At 43.5% G+C, this 6,000-nt stretch overlaps 1 pseudogene; it reads right to left on the reverse strand.

Moving 5' to 3' along the window:
• Positions 1-3,199: 3,199 nt before the first annotated feature.
• Positions 3,200-4,378, reverse strand: LOC119395579 (uncharacterized; annotated as a pseudogene).
• Between the last annotated feature and the right edge of the window lie 1,622 nt (positions 4,379-6,000).

Here is a 6,000-nt window from a genome sequence, read left to right on the forward strand (position 1 = left end):
AACATAAACACACATAGCAGCGCTATGTGTGTGTGTCCTTCTTAAATGTCCTATCTTTTTTGCGCTGGTAAATCTATCCTAATTATGGTTGTATTGCCCGGGCCATACGCTTTTTTATTATCTAGGGCAAGCAGGTGATTAAGAACACCAGCGTTTCTGATAACGAGTGGCTCGATAGTGGAAATAGTCCGTGGATCTAAGTCCGGCGTGACGCCATCATCTTTTGTGAAGACCGAATGAAAGAATGGGTTATATCTGTTGGCCTTATGAGCTTTTGCAAGTGATGATAGTTGAGTTGTGAGTGTGTTTTTTCGGCGAAAGTGGTTCCAGAACATGTATCCTGTATTCATTACAAAGCTGGGGAGTACATTATTGAAGTAGTGGTGTTTCGCTTTTTTGGATTTTGTTTCAATTTCCTTGCTGCAAGCGCTAGCCTATGTGTGTTAAACGGGTTATTGCCGGCTGCCTTATTACCTTTTCGTAATCTTTTCAGTTGGCGTTTTGTAGTAGAGTAGAGTAGATCCTATAACTATGGCACACACGTGTGCATTACTTCAGAAGTAATCCGCGGGTTATTTTTCAATCTATTTTTTTTATTCTACGGGATTAAATTTGTTACACAGTGTGACATTGTCTTTAAAATGCAACTAGACAACATCTACATCAGTAAAAGTATATGATGCCTCCTTCTGCCTCTTTATTTCTTTTTTTCCCCTATTGAAAATCGTGGGTTGGTGGATGCTGGAAATCTTGGTGGACATGGTGGAAGCAATAGTGGACAAGGTGGAAAGAATAGTGGATGTGGTGGAAGCCGTGGTGGTCATGATGGTTGATGATGGCGAGAGTGGAAAAAATGGTGGCAGATGGTGGTGGTGGTGGCGAGCTTCTTTTGGTCTTAAGTTGAAAATTCTGGCTGATGGTGGCGAGCAAAACATGTTTTGGTGGATGACTTGGTGAACAAGCTGGATGACAGTGGCAGGATGGAAGCATGGTGGATGACGGTGGCATGATGGAAGTGAACGTGACATTATGTGAAGTCGCTGTCAGTTCTAATGTTTTCCCCTTGAACGTGCAGAAATATATGCAGTTCAAAGAAGCCAACACCGATCATTAAGCTTTCCAGCACTATTTGTTTTTATTCATGCGGCCCCAATAACCGCCACAAGGTTTGTGGAGCACAGCAGCCGTGAATGTTTACATTTTACGCACGTACTTATCAGGTTTACATTCGCGATCTGCTGCTGCATTTTGATGTTTACAAGTCTAGAAGTGTCGGTGGGAACAGCGACAGTACCTGTGTTACATCGCCGCGCCTTTGCCGAGAAGTAAATCAGTCCTTCCAGCGGGGAGACCAGAAAACAGCTTCCTCTTGATACCGCCACGCTTGAAACGCAACTCTGGCAATTCTTGCGCACTCACTTACCTCAGCGGCACTTTAAGGTAATAGTGAAAATGCATGCAAAGCTAAAATCCACAAACTTTTACCTTCGGCCTGCGTCGAGATAAGCCCCACCAAGTATGACTACCACCATCATATTCTACCACCATGATTGCCACCAAAGGTTAGGCATAGCGTAGCGACCGAGTCCGTCTACGTGTTATCGGCGCTTCTGGTTTCAGTATACACGATTCCGGTGAGTACACATGACTTTACAGCACACCTGTGGCATCGGCTAACCTAAATGAAGCATTTTTTTCTTGTGTACAGTGCCCGCACAAGAAGCGATGAGCATAGATGCGACGCGCTTCCAGCAAACGCCTCCGGTCACCAACCGCCGCCGGTCGCACTCGCCGGCGCTTCTCTGACACGTATGCGAGAACATAGACTTGTCAATTCGTACGCCTTACTGAACCAATATGATGGCATATTTTCCCCGCGCACTGCACTTGTTTTTGCCCAGCTGTTATGCAGTTGTAGCTAATGATACAGCGTCAGATCAGTGCGCTGGCACGGCTGCGCTGTACGTTGCGCGAAAAAAAAAAAAAAACAACAACATCACAATACTCAATCAATTGTACGCGCGTATTTATCGAATGAGATCAGAGTCGACAGAAAGCCTCTGCACATGTCGCACTTTGGAGAAAGCGAGAAACGGCTATTAAAACTATACTCGCGCTCCTCGCTCCACATGACATATTTCTTTGGAGTTACGTTGTGAATTTTAAAAGAAAGTTAGCGCTGTTGCCATTATCGACGTGCCATTCGTTACCGGCAGCAGTTTGTTTGCGTTTAATGACTACGCAAATTTTAGTAGGATGTGAAGAGCGCGTCTGTCTCCAGTATGAGACATACAAAGCTGAAGTCAAACGGTGTATTAGCATGTTAACTAGTCATTTTGCAAGTCGCTAAGCAAGTGTCAGCGTGGCGTAGACAATACGGAAAAAAAAAAAAGTCAGCGTGGCGTAGTGGTAAGGTACTCGGCTCGGGATCCGCAGGTCGGACGTTCGATTCCCGGTGGCGGAAGTTTTTTTTTTTTGCATACGGGTTTTTTTTTCTTTTTCTTTTTGTACTAGCGCTTTCTACATCGCCTTCTATACAATTATTTATCTGTGACGGCTAGGCACGATGGTGCCGACGCTGTAGAACCGTTTTACGCTCCGTCATTCTCCAGCATCCATCATACGCCAGCATCCAGCATACACCACGTGCCACCATTTTCCAGCACCATAATCCACCATAATGGTGGATGGTGGAATCCACCATTCCTCATGGTGGATGAATTTTCAATAGGGAATCATAGCCAAACGGACATCTCGATTCTTCTAAAGCCATTGACTGCGTTTGTCACCAACCTAATAACTAAAATAAAAAAATATACACTATCGCAGACGAATAAATGCTTGCTTGGGTGCGTGGGTTTTACAGCGAAAGCTGTTATGAGATCATTTCACCGGCCGTTTTTGGCGCCGTAGTTGTTCGCCGCCGCCGCCGCCGCCGGTGTCCGTAACCAGTATCGCTCGAAATAAGAAAAAAAAAACGAAATAAGAAATAAATTCCAGGATGGAACGAGGTTCGAACCTGGGCCCTCTGCGTGGGAGCCCAGTATTCAACCTCTGAGCCATGCCGGTGATTTTTTTTTTCTTTAATTCATGGAAATATGACCCGTTATAGCTGTGAACTACACACTACATACTTCATCACATTAGAATTACCTTAACATTCAGAACACCCATATCGTTGCCTACAGTAAGATGCTGTTCAAAAGTCAGGCAAACACACACAAGCGTCCAGAAGTGCAAGCCACTCCGGAACGGGCTTAAAAGTCTCAACAACACTGCGCACTTGAGCAGCTTCTTCTCGGAAGACAGACCTCGTCGATCGTGGTGGCTCGGCGTGCCTGTCGATCATGCGACTTCTCCATAGCGCATAAAGTCCGAATAACATAAATAAATCATACGGTGTTTTATTGGTGGGGCTCTTTTTGAAAGGGAGGAACCGAATACCATGAGCTGTGATTGGAAGGTCTTTTTTGATTGTTCTCTTTAGAATATCCCAGAAATAAAATGTGTCACGACAATGGATAAAACAATGCTCTATCGTCTCAGGTTGGTCACAGAGTCGACAATTTACAGTCCAGGGCACATATATTGCATTTTGATTGAGCCATTTCTTCACTGGTACAGTGGATGTGTGCAGTTTAAAGAAAAACGTTTTCGCTGCTGGCGATATGCACATCCTACGTACACAGAATAATACATCATGGCCAGGCAAAAGCAAAAATGGCAGCCGGTATACAGGTTCTGGTAAAAGGTTATTCACAAGTGCAGCGGTTAGCGTTGTTCTGTCTATATTATATAAATACTCTAATGTAAATCTGGTTTTCAAAAAGTTGACAGTATCAACAATTTCTTTTAAGAAACCCGACAACTGCGATTCCTTGGCAACATTTGTCGTGACATAAAGAAAAGGAAGACGGTAACTCAGATGGTTTCGAAGAACTGCCAACAGAAATGGGTGACAGACGGCTTTAAGATAAAAAAATCGCAACACCAACTGTCGCAGAAACAAATGCACCAGACTGAGGCCGCCCTTCTCAAGTGAAAGAAAAAGGTTGTCTCTTCACATGGGTTCCCATGAAGAGCCCCAAATAAAACAAGCAAATATCCTATGAAACGCTTGAATGTGCACACGAGAGCAGTGCAATACCTGCAAAACATAGATAAGCTTTGATGCAAGAAATATATTGCACGCTTTAGCTCTTGAAAAAATGGAAAGGTCTCGTCCGTGCCATGTTGACACCTTTCGACGGATATTAGTTATCGTGGACGTCCAATGTGGGCCGCTGTTACGATATTTATCAAGAGGCACACCAAGATACGGCATAGCAGTCGCATTCCAATGGATATTTGAGAACACTGAGGGAGTTTGAGCCCACATTCCCAGCCAGAATCCTCTGCTATTATCAAAATTTATACTGGCTCCAGCGATTTCACAGACGCGTAAAGTAGTGTTTACTGCTTCTTGAACACTAGGTTTATCGATGCAAAAGAAGGCGATGTCGTCGGCATAAGCTATAACTTTAATTTCCTCAGCCTCATATCGGTATCCTCTAATGCTAGAATTTAGAAGCACACTTAAACATAGTGGTTCCAGGTATATTGCAAAGAGCAAAGGCGAGAGCGGACACCCCTGACGTACGGATGAATTTAACTCTATTATATCCGAAAGTGTGCGGTTTACAATGAGCCTTGTAGTGCACTTTTTATAACAGAGTGAAATGCCATTGTACAGTACGTCACCCAACTGCAGATGTCTTAGGAGCCTGAACAGAAAAGCATGCTGTACCTTATCAAAGGCTTTAGCGAGGTCTATTTGAAGAAGGGCTACTTGGTCCATACTACCATCGATACATTCAAGGACTGACCGCGCTATATGGATATTTGTTTGTATAGAACGGCCTCGAATTCCACATGTTTGGGGGTCACCTACGCATCTAGTGATCACTGTCTGCAGGCGATTTGTCAGCAATTTCGCAAATATTTTGTAATCAACGTTACATAATGATATAGGCCTATATCCGTTAACTCTCTTTAACGCTTCAGTGTCAGTACTTTTTGGTATTAATGTTGTATGGCCCTGATAGAAAGAAGGAGGAAGCTCACCACGTTCATAGGCCTCCTTAAAAAGTTCCTCAAGAAAAGGAACCAGAAGTTCTTGAAATTTTATGTAAAATTCCGCACTAAGGCCATCTGGGCCAGGAGTTTTGTTTTTCTGCAACGTGCGTATTGCAAACCTTATTTCTTCCCTAGTGATGGGCCCATCAACACTAAGTCTGCCGTCCTCGTGTAAGGGTGGCACAAGCGCAATAAAGTGGTCAGCTTTTTCTTCATAATCATCCCGAAGCTCAGCCGCGGTAAATAGTTTTTTATAATACTCTTCGAATGCGGCTCTTATTTGACATGTCTCTGTGCAAATAAAACCACGTGATTCAATTTGCAATATGTGTTTAGAAAGTGCATACCGCTTTTCATCTCCAAGAGCGCTTTTTGTGGGTTCCTCATCAGTGAAACGAGTAACACGTGAACGAACCATTGCTCCTCTATATACTTCTGCATCATGTTTTTGTATCTGCGCTCGAACCGAATTTATCTCATCAACGTATAATCCCGGCTCTTTACTTTCAAATGCATGGAGCTTATGAAGTAAATCATAAAGATAACGTTTTTCAGCAGTTTTTCTGTGGGTCAACTCGCATGAAATACCAATTGCCTCATACTTAACTTTCTCTTTGAACATTTCCCACTGAGCAAAAATTGGCAGCTGTCGACATTGTGTTACCTCACGTAGCAATTCGTTGATTATTTTTTCGAAACATTCTTCACGCAAGAGCTGTACGTTAAGCTTCCATAGTTCCCAGTTTGGAGGAACATTACGAAATTTTGGGGGACCCCATGAAACGGCTACTAAGCAATGGTCTGTAAAAAAATCACAGTTTCGCCGCAAGGGCGAAGCAATGAATGCGATAGCAAGAAACTAATGCTATACCAATGGATACTCTC

Source organism: Rhipicephalus sanguineus, chromosome 6, assembly GCF_013339695.2.
Source record: "Rhipicephalus sanguineus isolate Rsan-2018 chromosome 6, BIME_Rsan_1.4, whole genome shotgun sequence".
In the NCBI taxonomy this organism is placed as follows: Eukaryota; Metazoa; Arthropoda; class Arachnida; order Ixodida; family Ixodidae; genus Rhipicephalus; species Rhipicephalus sanguineus.